This window comes from Thunnus albacares, chromosome 23, assembly GCF_914725855.1.
Source record: "Thunnus albacares chromosome 23, fThuAlb1.1, whole genome shotgun sequence".
Classification (NCBI taxonomy): Eukaryota; Metazoa; Chordata; class Actinopteri; order Scombriformes; family Scombridae; genus Thunnus; species Thunnus albacares.
This window is the reverse complement of record NC_058128.1, coordinates 18,365,987-18,381,771: the sequence shown is the minus strand read 5'-3', so window position 1 is coordinate 18,381,771 and position 15,785 is coordinate 18,365,987. Positions and strand designations below refer to the sequence as shown.

The 15,785-nt window shown below is 45.5% G+C and overlaps 31 non-coding genes across 31 annotated transcripts; all 31 read left to right on the top strand.

Moving 5' to 3' along the window:
• Positions 1-330: 330 nt before the first annotated feature.
• On the top strand, positions 331-402 carry trnaq-cug. The gene has a single exon. It is a non-coding gene; the product is annotated as a tRNA-Gln (tRNA).
• A 434-nt stretch (positions 403-836) lies between these two features.
• Positions 837-908, top strand: trnaq-cug. Its single transcript has one exon. It is a non-coding gene; the product is annotated as a tRNA-Gln (tRNA).
• A 588-nt stretch (positions 909-1,496) lies between these two features.
• Positions 1,497-1,579, top strand: trnal-cag. Its single transcript has one exon. It is a non-coding gene; the product is annotated as a tRNA-Leu (tRNA).
• A 450-nt stretch (positions 1,580-2,029) lies between these two features.
• trnaq-cug lies at positions 2,030-2,101 on the top strand. The gene has a single exon. It is a non-coding gene; the product is annotated as a tRNA-Gln (tRNA).
• A 191-nt stretch (positions 2,102-2,292) lies between these two features.
• trnaq-uug lies at positions 2,293-2,364 on the top strand. Its single transcript has one exon. It is a non-coding gene; the product is annotated as a tRNA-Gln (tRNA).
• Positions 2,365-2,596: 232 nt separating this feature from the next.
• trnaq-cug lies at positions 2,597-2,668 on the top strand. Its single transcript has one exon. It is a non-coding gene; the product is annotated as a tRNA-Gln (tRNA).
• Positions 2,669-3,256: 588 nt separating this feature from the next.
• On the top strand, positions 3,257-3,339 carry trnal-cag. Its single transcript has one exon. It is a non-coding gene; the product is annotated as a tRNA-Leu (tRNA).
• A 443-nt stretch (positions 3,340-3,782) lies between these two features.
• trnaq-cug lies at positions 3,783-3,854 on the top strand. The gene has a single exon. It is a non-coding gene; the product is annotated as a tRNA-Gln (tRNA).
• A 434-nt stretch (positions 3,855-4,288) lies between these two features.
• trnaq-cug lies at positions 4,289-4,360 on the top strand. The gene has a single exon. It is a non-coding gene; the product is annotated as a tRNA-Gln (tRNA).
• Positions 4,361-4,948: 588 nt separating this feature from the next.
• trnal-cag lies at positions 4,949-5,031 on the top strand. Its single transcript has one exon. It is a non-coding gene; the product is annotated as a tRNA-Leu (tRNA).
• Positions 5,032-5,481: 450 nt separating this feature from the next.
• On the top strand, positions 5,482-5,553 carry trnaq-cug. Its single transcript has one exon. It is a non-coding gene; the product is annotated as a tRNA-Gln (tRNA).
• A 191-nt stretch (positions 5,554-5,744) lies between these two features.
• On the top strand, positions 5,745-5,816 carry trnaq-uug. Its single transcript has one exon. It is a non-coding gene; the product is annotated as a tRNA-Gln (tRNA).
• A 232-nt stretch (positions 5,817-6,048) lies between these two features.
• On the top strand, positions 6,049-6,120 carry trnaq-cug. Its single transcript has one exon. It is a non-coding gene; the product is annotated as a tRNA-Gln (tRNA).
• A 588-nt stretch (positions 6,121-6,708) lies between these two features.
• trnal-cag lies at positions 6,709-6,791 on the top strand. Its single transcript has one exon. It is a non-coding gene; the product is annotated as a tRNA-Leu (tRNA).
• Positions 6,792-7,234: 443 nt separating this feature from the next.
• On the top strand, positions 7,235-7,306 carry trnaq-cug. The gene has a single exon. It is a non-coding gene; the product is annotated as a tRNA-Gln (tRNA).
• Positions 7,307-7,740: 434 nt separating this feature from the next.
• On the top strand, positions 7,741-7,812 carry trnaq-cug. The gene has a single exon. It is a non-coding gene; the product is annotated as a tRNA-Gln (tRNA).
• Positions 7,813-8,400: 588 nt separating this feature from the next.
• On the top strand, positions 8,401-8,483 carry trnal-cag. Its single transcript has one exon. It is a non-coding gene; the product is annotated as a tRNA-Leu (tRNA).
• A 450-nt stretch (positions 8,484-8,933) lies between these two features.
• On the top strand, positions 8,934-9,005 carry trnaq-cug. Its single transcript has one exon. It is a non-coding gene; the product is annotated as a tRNA-Gln (tRNA).
• A 434-nt stretch (positions 9,006-9,439) lies between these two features.
• trnaq-cug lies at positions 9,440-9,511 on the top strand. Its single transcript has one exon. It is a non-coding gene; the product is annotated as a tRNA-Gln (tRNA).
• Positions 9,512-10,099: 588 nt separating this feature from the next.
• On the top strand, positions 10,100-10,182 carry trnal-cag. Its single transcript has one exon. It is a non-coding gene; the product is annotated as a tRNA-Leu (tRNA).
• Positions 10,183-10,632: 450 nt separating this feature from the next.
• trnaq-cug lies at positions 10,633-10,704 on the top strand. Its single transcript has one exon. It is a non-coding gene; the product is annotated as a tRNA-Gln (tRNA).
• Positions 10,705-10,895: 191 nt separating this feature from the next.
• trnaq-uug lies at positions 10,896-10,967 on the top strand. The gene has a single exon. It is a non-coding gene; the product is annotated as a tRNA-Gln (tRNA).
• Positions 10,968-11,199: 232 nt separating this feature from the next.
• trnaq-cug lies at positions 11,200-11,271 on the top strand. Its single transcript has one exon. It is a non-coding gene; the product is annotated as a tRNA-Gln (tRNA).
• Positions 11,272-11,859: 588 nt separating this feature from the next.
• trnal-cag lies at positions 11,860-11,942 on the top strand. Its single transcript has one exon. It is a non-coding gene; the product is annotated as a tRNA-Leu (tRNA).
• A 443-nt stretch (positions 11,943-12,385) lies between these two features.
• trnaq-cug lies at positions 12,386-12,457 on the top strand. The gene has a single exon. It is a non-coding gene; the product is annotated as a tRNA-Gln (tRNA).
• Positions 12,458-12,891: 434 nt separating this feature from the next.
• On the top strand, positions 12,892-12,963 carry trnaq-cug. The gene has a single exon. It is a non-coding gene; the product is annotated as a tRNA-Gln (tRNA).
• A 588-nt stretch (positions 12,964-13,551) lies between these two features.
• Positions 13,552-13,634, top strand: trnal-cag. The gene has a single exon. It is a non-coding gene; the product is annotated as a tRNA-Leu (tRNA).
• Positions 13,635-14,084: 450 nt separating this feature from the next.
• Positions 14,085-14,156, top strand: trnaq-cug. The gene has a single exon. It is a non-coding gene; the product is annotated as a tRNA-Gln (tRNA).
• A 191-nt stretch (positions 14,157-14,347) lies between these two features.
• On the top strand, positions 14,348-14,419 carry trnaq-uug. Its single transcript has one exon. It is a non-coding gene; the product is annotated as a tRNA-Gln (tRNA).
• Positions 14,420-14,651: 232 nt separating this feature from the next.
• trnaq-cug lies at positions 14,652-14,723 on the top strand. The gene has a single exon. It is a non-coding gene; the product is annotated as a tRNA-Gln (tRNA).
• A 588-nt stretch (positions 14,724-15,311) lies between these two features.
• trnal-cag lies at positions 15,312-15,394 on the top strand. Its single transcript has one exon. It is a non-coding gene; the product is annotated as a tRNA-Leu (tRNA).
• Positions 15,395-15,785: the final 391 nt, after the last annotated feature.

The window sequence follows — 15,785 nt, the reverse complement described above, 5'->3', positions numbered from 1 at the left end:
CACAGAAAGCAATGCGTTGGTGAACAGTAGCTGTGCTGCTACCATGTGCTCCATAAACTTGTAAAATGAGTAGACCCGCTCCTTCAAAACACTCACTGAATGATCATCTCCCGCATCCCCTCTTGTCTCTGAGCGGCGCATTAGCCCGATATACCAGATTTATGTGTGTTCACCTGTCGCTTGGAAATGACTGAATCCTTTGTGGTTACTGTTCTTAACGTAGGTTATTTGTGTTATAAATGATAGCAAAACACCATCGCCATAGGCCGATGGGGAAATTGACAGTGTTCTCCACTAGGTTGTCAAGAGACATAACGCAACAGAGCGCATGGTTCCATGGTGTAATGGTTAGCACTCTGGGCTCTGAATCCAGCGATCCGAGTTCAAATCTCGGTGGGACCTGGTTTCAAGACTGCCACCTGTCCACCTGCCTAAGTAACCCCCCTTCACCTGATGGCGTCAGTGGCTGGGAATCTGCGACTGATATCAAGACTGCTCAGTCGCTCAGTGATCGCAGACTGATCACTCGCTCTTCAGATCGTCCAGTTCTCCTGAGGGACCTGTGAGGTGACTTTACGGGTAGTGGTTCCATGGTGTAATGGTTAGTGATCCTCAAATCTCGGTGGAACCTGATTTCGAGAAGATTTGCACTTAAAACGCAGTGACTTTTGAAAATGTGCTGTGTTTTTTGAAAGACTGAATCCTTTGTGGTTACTGTTCTTACCGTAGGCTATTTGTGTTATACATGACAGCAAAATGCCATGGTCACAGGCTAATACGGAAATCGACATTGTTCTCCACTAGCTTGTCAAGAGCCATTGCTCAACCCAGTGTGTGGTTCCATGGTGTAATGGTTAGCACTCTGGACTCTGAATCCAGCGATCCGAGTTCAAATCTCGGTGGGACCTGGTTTTAAGAGGTCGCGAGACCATTTACAGGTAAAATGCAGGGACTTTAGTCCTATCTTGTCAGCGCTTGTAAATGTGGAAACAGTGCCCTTTCTTTGGAAGACGCTTTGTTTTTTGAAAGACTCAATCCATTGTGGTTACTGTTTTTCCAGTCTGTCTGAAAGTCATGGCGATCTACACTTAAGAGATATTCATCTTTTGATTATGTGGAAATTGACACAATTTTTCAATTGTCTTGAATATCATGAGGGCAGATGACCTGAATACACTGGGCTAAAAAGTTGATCTTGAAGTGAAAGTCTGGCCAAGGAGGGAGCCGAGCAAGTAGCAAAAGTTTAATAAGTTGCTTACGTTAGGCAGTAAAGGTGCCTTTTTAAAATGTTATCCACTGCGTTACTGGTAATTTCATACGCTATCTCTGCTTTATCCATTCATTTATTTTAATGATCTACACTGTCACTTTGCCTGACTTTGTCACTACTCGCAGCCATACGCTGAGAGCGGTGCCTTTTTTGCCTCGAGAGAGTCCATCAATCATTGCTAATTGCTATGTGGATCCAAAATCATAGGTCCGGACCTTCAGACGCAGTCAGGATGGCCGAGCGGTCAAAGGCGCTGCGTTCAGGTCGCAGTCTCCCCTGGAGGCGTGGGTTCGAATCCCACTTCTGACAGCCAGTGTTTTTCACAGTAGTCCTGAACCTTGCCGCTAAGACAACATTGGGAAAGACACTAGATGATGAGCGCTTGAGAAAAAAGCCACAACGGTTCAGTCTCTACACTCTCAACCTGTGCACAGAAAGCAATGCGTTGGTGAACAGTAGCTGTGCTGCTACCATGTGCTCCATAAACTTGTAAAATGAGTAGACCCGCTCCTTCAAAACACTCACTGAATGATCATCTCCCGCATCCCCTCTTGTCTCTGAGCGGCGCATTAGCCCGATATACCAGATTTATGTGTGTTCACCTGTCGCTTGGAAATGACTGAATCCTTTGTGGTTACTGTTCTTAACGTAGGTTATTTGTGTTATAAATGATAGCAAAACACCATCGCCATAGGCCGATGGGGAAATTGACACTGTTCTCCACTAGGTTGTCAAGAGACATAACGCAACAGAGCGCATGGTTCCATGGTGTAATGGTTAGCACTCTGGACTCTGAATCCAGCGATCCGAGTTCAAATCTCGGTGGGACCTGGTTTCAAGACTGCCACCTGTCCACCTGCCTAAGTAACCCCCTTCACCTGATGGCGTCAGTGGCTGGGAATCTGCGACTGATATCAAGACTGCTCAGTCGCTCAGTGATCGCAGACTGATCACTCGCTCTTCAGATCGTCCAATTCTCCTGAGGGACCTGTGAGGTGACTTTACGGGTAGTTGTGAGCTGTGGTTCCATGGTGTAATGGTTAGCACTCTGGACTTTGAATCCAGTGATCCGAGTTCAAATCTCGGTGGAACCTGATTTCGAGAAGATTTGCACTTAAAACGCAGTGACTTTTGAAAATGTGAAAGCTCTGCCCTCTTTTTGGAAGACGCTGTGTTTTTTGAAAGACTGAATCCTTTGTGGTTACTGTTCTTACCGTAGGCTATTTGTGTTATACATGACAGCAAAATGCCATGGTCACAGGCTAATACGGAAATCGACATTGTTCTCCACTAGCTTGTCAAGAGCCATTGCTCAACCCAGTGTGTGGTTCCATGGTGTAATGGTTAGCACTCTGGACTCTGAATCCAGCGATCCGAGTTCAAATCTCGGTGGGACCTGGTTTTAAGAGGTCGCGAGACCATTTACAGGTAAAATGCAGGGACTTTAGTCCTATCTTGTCAGCGCTTGTAAATGTGGAAACAGTGCCCTTTCTTTGGAAGACGCTTTGTTTTTTGAAAGACTCAATCCATTGTGGTTACTGTTTTTCCAGTCTGTCTGAAAGTCATGGCGATCTACACTTAAGAGATATTCATCTTTTGATTATGTGGAAATTGACACAATTTTTCAATTGTCTTGAATATCATGAGGGCAGATGACCTGAATACACTGGGCTAAAAAGTTGATCTTGAAGTGAAAGTCTGGCCAAGGAGGGAGCCGAGCAAGTAGCAAAAGTTTAATAAGTTGCTTACGTTAGGCAGTAAAGGTGCCTTTTTAAAATGTTATCCACTGCGTTACTGGTAATTTCATACGCTATCTCTGCTTTATCCATTCATTTATTTTAATGATCTACACTGTCACTTTGCCTGACTTTGTCACTACTCGCAGCCATACGCTGAGAGCGGTGCCTTTTTTGCCTCGAGAGAGTCCATCAATCATTGCTAATTGCTATGTGGATCCAAAATCATAGGTCCGGACCTTTGGACGCAGTCAGGATGGCCGAGCGGTCTAAGGCGCTGCGTTCAGGTCGCAGTCTCCCCTGGAGGCGTGGGTTCGAATCCCACTTCTGACAGCCAATATTTTTCACAGTAGTCCTGAACCTTGCCGCTAAGACAACATTGGGAAAGATGATGAGCGCTTGAGAAAAAAGCCACAACGGTTCAGTCTTTACACTCTCAACCTGTGCACAGAAAGCAATGCGTTGGTGAACAGTAGCTGTGCTGCTACCATGTGCTCCATAAACTTGTAAAATGAGTAGACCCGCTCCTTCAAAACACTCACTGAATGATCATCTCCCGCATCCCCTCTTGTCTCTGAGCGGCGCATTAGCCCGATATACCAGATTTATGTGTGTTCACCTGTCGCTTGGAAATGACTGAATCCTTTGTGGTTACTGTTCTTAACGTAGGTTATTTGTGTTATAAATGATAGCAAAACACCATCGCCATAGGCCGATGGGGAAATTGACACTGTTCTCCACTAGGTTGTCAAGAGACATAACGCAACAGAGCGCATGGTTCCATGGTGTAATGGTTAGCACTCTGGGCTCTGAATCCAGCGATCCGAGTTCAAATCTCGGTGGGACCTGGTTTCAAGACTGCCACCTGTCCACCTGCCTAAGTAACCCCCCTTCACCTGATGGCGTCAGTGGCTGGGAATCTGCGACTGATATCAAGACTGCTCAGTCGCTCAGTGATCGCAGACTGATCACTCGCTCTTCAGATCGTCCAGTTCTCCTGAGGGACCTGTGAGGTGACTTTACGGGTAGTGGTTCCATGGTGTAATGGTTAGTGATCCTCAAATCTCGGTGGAACCTGATTTCGAGAAGATTTGCACTTAAAACGCAGTGACTTTTGAAAATGTGCTGTGTTTTTTGAAAGACTGAATCCTTTGTGGTTACTGTTCTTACCGTAGGCTATTTGTGTTATACATGACAGCAAAATGCCATGGTCACAGGCTAATACGGAAATCGACATTGTTCTCCACTAGCTTGTCAAGAGCCATTGCTCAACCCAGTGTGTGGTTCCATGGTGTAATGGTTAGCACTCTGGACTCTGAATCCAGCGATCCGAGTTCAAATCTCGGTGGGACCTGGTTTTAAGAGGTCGCGAGACCATTTACAGGTAAAATGCAGGGACTTTAGTCCTATCTTGTCAGCGCTTGTAAATGTGGAAACAGTGCCCTTTCTTTGGAAGACGCTTTGTTTTTTGAAAGACTCAATCCATTGTGGTTACTGTTTTTCCAGTCTGTCTGAAAGTCATGGCGATCTACACTTAAGAGATATTCATCTTTTGATTATGTGGAAATTGACACAATTTTTCAATTGTCTTGAATATCATGAGGGCAGATGACCTGAATACACTGGGCTAAAAAGTTGATCTTGAAGTGAAAGTCTGGCCAAGGAGGGAGCCGAGCAAGTAGCAAAAGTTTAATAAGTTGCTTACGTTAGGCAGTAAAGGTGCCTTTTTAAAATGTTATCCACTGCGTTACTGGTAATTTCATACGCTATCTCTGCTTTATCCATTCATTTATTTTAATGATCTACACTGTCACTTTGCCTGACTTTGTCACTACTCGCAGCCATACGCTGAGAGCGGTGCCTTTTTTGCCTCGAGAGAGTCCATCAATCATTGCTAATTGCTATGTGGATCCAAAATCATAGGTCCGGACCTTCAGACGCAGTCAGGATGGCCGAGCGGTCAAAGGCGCTGCGTTCAGGTCGCAGTCTCCCCTGGAGGCGTGGGTTCGAATCCCACTTCTGACAGCCAGTGTTTTTCACAGTAGTCCTGAACCTTGCCGCTAAGACAACATTGGGAAAGACACTAGATGATGAGCGCTTGAGAAAAAAGCCACAACGGTTCAGTCTCTACACTCTCAACCTGTGCACAGAAAGCAATGCGTTGGTGAACAGTAGCTGTGCTGCTACCATGTGCTCCATAAACTTGTAAAATGAGTAGACCCGCTCCTTCAAAACACTCACTGAATGATCATCTCCCGCATCCCCTCTTGTCTCTGAGCGGCGCATTAGCCCGATATACCAGATTTATGTGTGTTCACCTGTCGCTTGGAAATGACTGAATCCTTTGTGGTTACTGTTCTTAACGTAGGTTATTTGTGTTATAAATGATAGCAAAACACCATCGCCATAGGCCGATGGGGAAATTGACACTGTTCTCCACTAGGTTGTCAAGAGACATAACGCAACAGAGCGCATGGTTCCATGGTGTAATGGTTAGCACTCTGGACTCTGAATCCAGCGATCCGAGTTCAAATCTCGGTGGGACCTGGTTTCAAGACTGCCACCTGTCCACCTGCCTAAGTAACCCCCTTCACCTGATGGCGTCAGTGGCTGGGAATCTGCGACTGATATCAAGACTGCTCAGTCGCTCAGTGATCGCAGACTGATCACTCGCTCTTCAGATCGTCCAATTCTCCTGAGGGACCTGTGAGGTGACTTTACGGGTAGTTGTGAGCTGTGGTTCCATGGTGTAATGGTTAGCACTCTGGACTTTGAATCCAGTGATCCGAGTTCAAATCTCGGTGGAACCTGATTTCGAGAAGATTTGCACTTAAAAAGCAGTGACTTTTGAAAATGTGAAAGCTCTGCCCTCTTTTTGGAAGACGCTGTGTTTTTTGAAAGACTGAATCCTTTGTGGTTACTGTTCTTACCGTAGGCTATTTGTGTTATACATGACAGCAAAATGCCATGGTCACAGGCTAATACGGAAATCGACATTGTTCTCCACTAGCTTGTCAAGAGCCATTGCTCAACCCAGTGTGTGGTTCCATGGTGTAATGGTTAGCACTCTGGACTCTGAATCCAGCGATCCGAGTTCAAATCTCGGTGGGACCTGGTTTTAAGAGGTCGCGAGACCATTTACAGGTAAAATGCAGGGACTTTAGTCCTATCTTGTCAGCGCTTGTAAATGTGGAAACAGTGCCCTTTCTTTGGAAGACGCTTTGTTTTTTGAAAGACTCAATCCATTGTGGTTACTGTTTTTCCAGTCTGTCTGAAAGTCATGGCGATCTACACTTAAGAGATATTCATCTTTTGATTATGTGGAAATTGACACAATTTTTCAATTGTCTTGAATATCATGAGGGCAGATGACCTGAATACACTGGGCTAAAAAGTTGATCTTGAAGTGAAAGTCTGGCCAAGGAGGGAGCCGAGCAAGTAGCAAAAGTTTAATAAGTTGCTTACGTTAGGCAGTAAAGGTGCCTTTTTAAAATGTTATCCACTGCGTTACTGGTAATTTCATACGCTATCTCTGCTTTATCCATTCATTTATTTTAATGATCTACACTGTCACTTTGCCTGACTTTGTCACTACTCGCAGCCATACGCTGAGAGCGGTGCCTTTTTTGCCTCGAGAGAGTCCATCAATCATTGCTAATTGCTATGTGGATCCAAAATCATAGGTCCGGACCTTCGGACGCAGTCAGGATGGCCGAGCGGTCTAAGGCGCTGCGTTCAGGTCGCAGTCTCCCCTGGAGGCGTGGGTTCGAATCCCACTTCTGACAGCCAATATTTTTCACAGTAGTCCTGAACCTTGCCGCTAAGACAACATTGGGAAAGATGATGAGCGCTTGAGAAAAAAGCCACAACGGTTCAGTCTTTACACTCTCAACCTGTGCACAGAAAGCAATGCGTTGGTGAACAGTAGCTGTGCTGCTACCATGTGCTCCATAAACTTGTAAAATGAGTAGACCCGCTCCTTCAAAACACTCACTGAATGATCATCTCCCGCATCCCCTCTTGTCTCTGAGCGGCGCATTAGCCCGATATACCAGATTTATGTGTGTTCACCTGTCGCTTGGAAATGACTGAATCCTTTGTGGTTACTGTTCTTAACGTAGGTTATTTGTGTTATAAATGATAGCAAAACACCATCGCCATAGGCCGATGGGGAAATTGACACTGTTCTCCACTAGGTTGTCAAGAGACATAACGCAACAGAGCGCATGGTTCCATGGTGTAATGGTTAGCACTCTGGGCTCTGAATCCAGCGATCCGAGTTCAAATCTCGGTGGGACCTGGTTTCAAGACTGCCACCTGTCCACCTGCCTAAGTAACCCCCCTTCACCTGATGGCGTCAGTGGCTGGGAATCTGCGACTGATATCAAGACTGCTCAGTCGCTCAGTGATCGCAGACTGATCACTCGCTCTTCAGATCGTCCAGTTCTCCTGAGGGACCTGTGAGGTGACTTTACGGGTAGTGGTTCCATGGTGTAATGGTTAGTGATCCTCAAATCTCGGTGGAACCTGATTTCGAGAAGATTTGCACTTAAAACGCAGTGACTTTTGAAAATGTGCTGTGTTTTTTGAAAGACTGAATCCTTTGTGGTTACTGTTCTTACCGTAGGCTATTTGTGTTATACATGACAGCAAAATGCCATGGTCACAGGCTAATACGGAAATCGACATTGTTCTCCACTAGCTTGTCAAGAGCCATTGCTCAACCCAGTGTGTGGTTCCATGGTGTAATGGTTAGCACTCTGGACTCTGAATCCAGCGATCCGAGTTCAAATCTCGGTGGGACCTGGTTTTAAGAGGTCGCGAGACCATTTACAGGTAAAATGCAGGGACTTTAGTCCTATCTTGTCAGCGCTTGTAAATGTGGAAACAGTGCCCTTTCTTTGGAAGACGCTTTGTTTTTTGAAAGACTCAATCCATTGTGGTTACTGTTTTTCCAGTCTGTCTGAAAGTCATGGCGATCTACACTTAAGAGATATTCATCTTTTGATTATGTGGAAATTGACACAATTTTTCAATTGTCTTGAATATCATGAGGGCAGATGACCTGAATACACTGGGCTAAAAAGTTGATCTTGAAGTGAAAGTCTGGCCAAGGAGGGAGCCGAGCAAGTAGCAAAAGTTTAATAAGTTGCTTACGTTAGGCAGTAAAGGTGCCTTTTTAAAATGTTATCCACTGCGTTACTGGTAATTTCATACGCTATCTCTGCTTTATCCATTCATTTATTTTAATGATCTACACTGTCAGTTTGCCTGACTTTGTCACTACTCGCAGCCATACGCTGAGAGCGGTGCCTTTTTTGCCTCGAGAGAGTCCATCAATCATTGCTAATTGCTATGTGGATCCAAAATCATAGGTCCGGACCTTCAGACGCAGTCAGGATGGCCGACCGGTCAAAGGCGCTGCGTTCAGGTCGCAGTCTCCCCTGGAGGCGTGGGTTCGAATCCCACTTCTGACAGCCAGTGTTTTTCACAGTAGTCCTGAACCTTGCCGCTAAGACAACATTGGGAAAGACACTAGATGATGAGCGCTTGAGAAAAAAGCCACAACGGTTCAGTCTCTACACTCTCAACCTGTGCACAGAAAGCAATGCGTTGGTGAACAGTAGCTGTGCTGCTACCATGTGCTCCATAAACTTGTAAAATGAGTAGACCCGCTCCTTCAAAACACTCACTGAATGATCATCTCCCGCATCCCCTCTTGTCTCTGAGCGGCGCATTAGCCCGATATACCAGATTTATGTGTGTTCACCTGTCGCTTGGAAATGACTGAATCCTTTGTGGTTACTGTTCTTAACGTAGGTTATTTGTGTTATAAATGATAGCAAAACACCATCGCCATAGGCCGATGGGGAAATTGACACTGTTCTCCACTAGGTTGTCAAGAGACATAACGCAACAGAGCGCATGGTTCCATGGTGTAATGGTTAGCACTCTGGGCTCTGAATCCAGCGATCCGAGTTCAAATCTCGGTGGGACCTGGTTTCAAGACTGCCACCTGTCCACCTGCCTAAGTAACCCCCCTTCACCTGATGGCGTCAGTGGCTGGGAATCTGCGACTGATATCAAGACTGCTCAGTCGCTCAGTGATCGCAGACTGATCACTCGCTCTTCAGATCGTCCAGTTCTCCTGAGGGACCTGTGAGGTGACTTTACGGGTAGTGGTTCCATGGTGTAATGGTTAGTGATCCTCAAATCTCGGTGGAACCTGATTTCGAGAAGATTTGCACTTAAAACGCAGTGACTTTTGAAAATGTGCTGTGTTTTTTGAAAGACTGAATCCTTTGTGGTTACTGTTCTTACCGTAGGCTATTTGTGTTATACATGACAGCAAAATGCCATGGTCACAGGCTAATACGGAAATCGACATTGTTCTCCACTAGCTTGTCAAGAGCCATTGCTCAACCCAGTGTGTGGTTCCATGGTGTAATGGTTAGCACTCTGGACTCTGAATCCAGCGATCCGAGTTCAAATCTCGGTGGGACCTGGTTTTAAGAGGTCGCGAGACCATTTACAGGTAAAATGCAGGGACTTTAGTCCTATCTTGTCAGCGCTTGTAAATGTGGAAACAGTGCCCTTTCTTTGGAAGACGCTTTGTTTTTTGAAAGACTCAATCCATTGTGGTTACTGTTTTTCCAGTCTGTCTGAAAGTCATGGCGATCTACACTTAAGAGATATTCATCTTTTGATTATGTGGAAATTGACACAATTTTTCAATTGTCTTGAATATCATGAGGGCAGATGACCTGAATACACTGGGCTAAAAAGTTGATCTTGAAGTGAAAGTCTGGCCAAGGAGGGAGCCGAGCAAGTAGCAAAAGTTTAATAAGTTGCTTACGTTAGGCAGTAAAGGTGCCTTTTTAAAATGTTATCCACTGCGTTACTGGTAATTTCATACGCTATCTCTGCTTTATCCATTCATTTATTTTAATGATCTACACTGTCACTTTGCCTGACTTTGTCACTACTCGCAGCCATACGCTGAGAGCGGTGCCTTTTTTGCCTCGAGAGAGTCCATCAATCATTGCTAATTGCTATGTGGATCCAAAATCATAGGTCCGGACCTTCAGACGCAGTCAGGATGGCCGAGCGGTCAAAGGCGCTGCGTTCAGGTCGCAGTCTCCCCTGGAGGCGTGGGTTCGAATCCCACTTCTGACAGCCAGTGTTTTTCACAGTAGTCCTGAACCTTGCCGCTAAGACAACATTGGGAAAGACACTAGATGATGAGCGCTTGAGAAAAAAGCCACAACGGTTCAGTCTCTACACTCTCAACCTGTGCACAGAAAGCAATGCGTTGGTGAACAGTAGCTGTGCTGCTACCATGTGCTCCATAAACTTGTAAAATGAGTAGACCCGCTCCTTCAAAACACTCACTGAATGATCATCTCCCGCATCCCCTCTTGTCTCTGAGCGGCGCATTAGCCCGATATACCAGATTTATGTGTGTTCACCTGTCGCTTGGAAATGACTGAATCCTTTGTGGTTACTGTTCTTAACGTAGGTTATTTGTGTTATAAATGATAGCAAAACACCATCGCCATAGGCCGATGGGGAAATTGACACTGTTCTCCACTAGGTTGTCAAGAGACATAACGCAACAGAGCGCATGGTTCCATGGTGTAATGGTTAGCACTCTGGACTCTGAATCCAGCGATCCGAGTTCAAATCTCGGTGGGACCTGGTTTCAAGACTGCCACCTGTCCACCTGCCTAAGTAACCCCCTTCACCTGATGGCGTCAGTGGCTGGGAATCTGCGACTGATATCAAGACTGCTCAGTCGCTCAGTGATCGCAGACTGATCACTCGCTCTTCAGATCGTCCAATTCTCCTGAGGGACCTGTGAGGTGACTTTACGGGTAGTTGTGAGCTGTGGTTCCATGGTGTAATGGTTAGCACTCTGGACTTTGAATCCAGTGATCCGAGTTCAAATCTCGGTGGAACCTGATTTCGAGAAGATTTGCACTTAAAAAGCAGTGACTTTTGAAAATGTGAAAGCTCTGCCCTCTTTTTGGAAGACGCTGTGTTTTTTGAAAGACTGAATCCTTTGTGGTTACTGTTCTTACCGTAGGCTATTTGTGTTATACATGACAGCAAAATGCCATGGTCACAGGCTAATACGGAAATCGACATTGTTCTCCACTAGCTTGTCAAGAGCCATTGCTCAACCCAGTGTGTGGTTCCATGGTGTAATGGTTAGCACTCTGGACTCTGAATCCAGCGATCCGAGTTCAAATCTCGGTGGGACCTGGTTTTAAGAGGTCGCGAGACCATTTACAGGTAAAATGCAGGGACTTTAGTCCTATCTTGTCAGCGCTTGTAAATGTGGAAACAGTGCCCTTTCTTTGGAAGACGCTTTGTTTTTTGAAAGACTCAATCCATTGTGGTTACTGTTTTTCCAGTCTGTCTGAAAGTCATGGCGATCTACACTTAAGAGATATTCATCTTTTGATTATGTGGAAATTGACACAATTTTTCAATTGTCTTGAATATCATGAGGGCAGATGACCTGAATACACTGGGCTAAAAAGTTGATCTTGAAGTGAAAGTCTGGCCAAGGAGGGAGCCGAGCAAGTAGCAAAAGTTTAATAAGTTGCTTACGTTAGGCAGTAAAGGTGCCTTTTTAAAATGTTATCCACTGCGTTACTGGTAATTTCATACGCTATCTCTGCTTTATCCATTCATTTATTTTAATGATCTACACTGTCACTTTGCCTGACTTTGTCACTACTCGCAGCCATACGCTGAGAGCGGTGCCTTTTTTGCCTCGAGAGAGTCCATCAATCATTGCTAATTGCTATGTGGATCCAAAATCATAGGTCCGGACCTTCGGACGCAGTCAGGATGGCCGAGCGGTCTAAGGCGCTGCGTTCAGGTCGCAGTCTCCCCTGGAGGCGTGGGTTCGAATCCCACTTCTGACAGCCAATATTTTTCACAGTAGTCCTGAACCTTGCCGCTAAGACAACATTGGGAAAGATGATGAGCGCTTGAGAAAAAAGCCACAACGGTTCAGTCTTTACACTCTCAACCTGTGCACAGAAAGCAATGCGTTGGTGAACAGTAGCTGTGCTGCTACCATGTGCTCCATAAACTTGTAAAATGAGTAGACCCGCTCCTTCAAAACACTCACTGAATGATCATCTCCCGCATCCCCTCTTGTCTCTGAGCGGCGCATTAGCCCGATATACCAGATTTATGTGTGTTCACCTGTCGCTTGGAAATGACTGAATCCTTTGTGGTTACTGTTCTTAACGTAGGTTATTTGTGTTATAAATGATAGCAAAACACCATCGCCATAGGCCGATGGGGAAATTGACACTGTTCTCCACTAGGTTGTCAAGAGACATAACGCAACAGAGCGCATGGTTCCATGGTGTAATGGTTAGCACTCTGGGCTCTGAATCCAGCGATCCGAGTTCAAATCTCGGTGGGACCTGGTTTCAAGACTGCCACCTGTCCACCTGCCTAAGTAACCCCCCTTCACCTGATGGCGTCAGTGGCTGGGAATCTGCGACTGATATCAAGACTGCTCAGTCGCTCAGTGATCGCAGACTGATCACTCGCTCTTCAGATCGTCCAGTTCTCCTGAGGGACCTGTGAGGTGACTTTACGGGTAGTGGTTCCATGGTGTAATGGTTAGTGATCCTCAAATCTCGGTGGAACCTGATTTCGAGAAGATTTGCACTTAAAACGCAGTGACTTTTGAAAATGTGCTGTGTTTTTTGAAAGACTGAATCCTTTGTGGTTACTGTTCTTACCGTAGGCTATTTGTGTTATACATGACAGCAAAATGCCATGGTCACAGGCTAATACGGAAATCGACATTGTTCTCCACTAGCTTGTCAAGAGCCATTGCTCAACCCAGTGTGTGGTTCCATGGTGTAATGGTTAGCACTCTGGACTCTGAATCCAGCGATCCGAGTTCAAATCTCGGTGGGACCTGGTTTTAAGAGGTCGCGAGACCATTTACAGGTAAAATGCAGGGACTTTAGTCCTATCTTGTCAGCGCTTGTAAATGTGGAAACAGTGCCCTTTCTTTGGAAGACGCTTTGTTTTTTGAAAGACTCAATCCATTGTGGTTACTGTTTTTCCAGTCTGTCTGAAAGTCATGGCGATCTACACTTAAGAGATATTCATCTTTTGATTATGTGGAAATTGACACAATTTTTCAATTGTCTTGAATATCATGAGGGCAGATGACCTGAATACACTGGGCTAAAAAGTTGATCTTGAAGTGAAAGTCTGGCCAAGGAGGGAGCCGAGCAAGTAGCAAAAGTTTAATAAGTTGCTTACGTTAGGCAGTAAAGGTGCCTTTTTAAAATGTTATCCACTGCGTTACTGGTAATTTCATACGCTATCTCTGCTTTATCCATTCATTTATTTTAATGATCTACACTGTCAGTTTGCCTGACTTTGTCACTACTCGCAGCCATACGCTGAGAGCGGTGCCTTTTTTGCCTCGAGAGAGTCCATCAATCATTGCTAATTGCTATGTGGATCCAAAATCATAGGTCCGGACCTTCAGACGCAGTCAGGATGGCCGACCGGTCAAAGGCGCTGCGTTCAGGTCGCAGTCTCCCCTGGAGGCGTGGGTTCGAATCCCACTTCTGACAGCCAGTGTTTTTCACAGTAGTCCTGAACCTTGCCGCTAAGACAACATTGGGAAAGACACTAGATGATGAGCGCTTGAGAAAAAAGCCACAACGGTTCAGTCTCTACACTCTCAACCTGTGCACAGAAAGCAATGCGTTGGTGAACAGTAGCTGTGCTGCTACCATGTGCTCCATAAACTTGTAAAATGAGTAGACCCGCTCCTTCAAAACACTCACTGAATGATCATCTCCCGCATCCCCTCTTGTCTCTGAGCGGCGCATTAGCCCGATATACCAGATTTATGTGTGTTCACCTGTCGCTTGGAAATGACTGAATCCTTTGTGGTTACTGTTCTTAACGTAGGTTATTTGTGTTATAAATGATAGCAAAACACCATCGCCATAGGCCGATGGGGAAATTGACACTGTTCTCCACTAGGTTGTCAAGAGACATAACGCAACAGAGCGCATGGTTCCATGGTGTAATGGTTAGCACTCTGGACTCTGAATCCAGCGATCCGAGTTCAAATCTCGGTGGGACCTGGTTTCAAGACTGCCACCTGTCCACCTGCCTAAGTAACCCCCTTCACCTGATGGCGTCAGTGGCTGGGAATCTGCGACTGATATCAAGACTGCTCAGTCGCTCAGTGATCGCAGACTGATCACTCGCTCTTCAGATCGTCCAATTCTCCTGAGGGACCTGTGAGGTGACTTTACGGGTAGTTGTGAGCTGTGGTTCCATGGTGTAATGGTTAGCACTCTGGACTTTGAATCCAGTGATCCGAGTTCAAATCTCGGTGGAACCTGATTTCGAGAAGATTTGCACTTAAAACGCAGTGACTTTTGAAAATGTGAAAGCTCTGCCCTCTTTTTGGAAGACGCTGTGTTTTTTGAAAGACTGAATCCTTTGTGGTTACTGTTCTTACCGTAGGCTATTTGTGTTATACATGACAGCAAAATGCCATGGTCACAGGCTAATACGGAAATCGACATTGTTCTCCACTAGCTTGTCAAGAGCCATTGCTCAACCCAGTGTGTGGTTCCATGGTGTAATGGTTAGCACTCTGGACTCTGAATCCAGCGATCCGAGTTCAAATCTCGGTGGGACCTGGTTTTAAGAGGTCGCGAGACCATTTACAGGTAAAATGCAGGGACTTTAGTCCTATCTTGTCAGCGCTTGTAAATGTGGAAACAGTGCCCTTTCTTTGGAAGACGCTTTGTTTTTTGAAAGACTCAATCCATTGTGGTTACTGTTTTTCCAGTCTGTCTGAAAGTCATGGCGATCTACACTTAAGAGATATTCATCTTTTGATTATGTGGAAATTGACACAATTTTTCAATTGTCTTGAATATCATGAGGGCAGATGACCTGAATACACTGGGCTAAAAAGTTGATCTTGAAGTGAAAGTCTGGCCAAGGAGGGAGCCGAGCAAGTAGCAAAAGTTTAATAAGTTGCTTACGTTAGGCAGTAAAGGTGCCTTTTTAAAATGTTATCCACTGCGTTACTGGTAATTTCATACGCTATCTCTGCTTTATCCATTCATTTATTTTAATGATCTACACTGTCACTTTGCCTGACTTTGTCACTACTCGCAGCCATACGCTGAGAGCGGTGCCTTTTTTGCCTCGAGAGAGTCCATCAATCATTGCTAATTGCTATGTGGATCCAAAATCATAGGTCCGGACCTTCACACGCCGTCAGGATGGCCGAGCGGTCTAAGGCGCTGCGTTCAGGTCGCAGTCTCCCCTGGAGGCGTGGGTTCGAATCCCACTTCTGACAGCCAGTGTTTTTCACAGTAGTCCTGAACCTTGCCGCTAAGACAACATTGGGAAAGACACTAGATGATGAGCGCTTGAGAAAAAAGCCACAACGGTTCAGTCTCTACACTCTCAACCTGTGCACAGAAAGCAATGCGTTGGTGAACAGCAGCTGTGCTGCTACCATGTGCTCCATAAACTTGTAAAATGAGTAGACCCGCTCCTTCAAAACACTCACTGAATGATCATCTCCCGCATCCCCTCTTGTCTCTGAGCGGCGCATTAGCCCGATATACCAGATTTATGTGTGTTCACCTGTCGCTTGGAAATGACTGAATCCTTTGTGGTTACTGTTCTTAACGTAGGTTATTTGTGTTATAAATGATAGCAAAACACCATCGCCATAGGCCGAT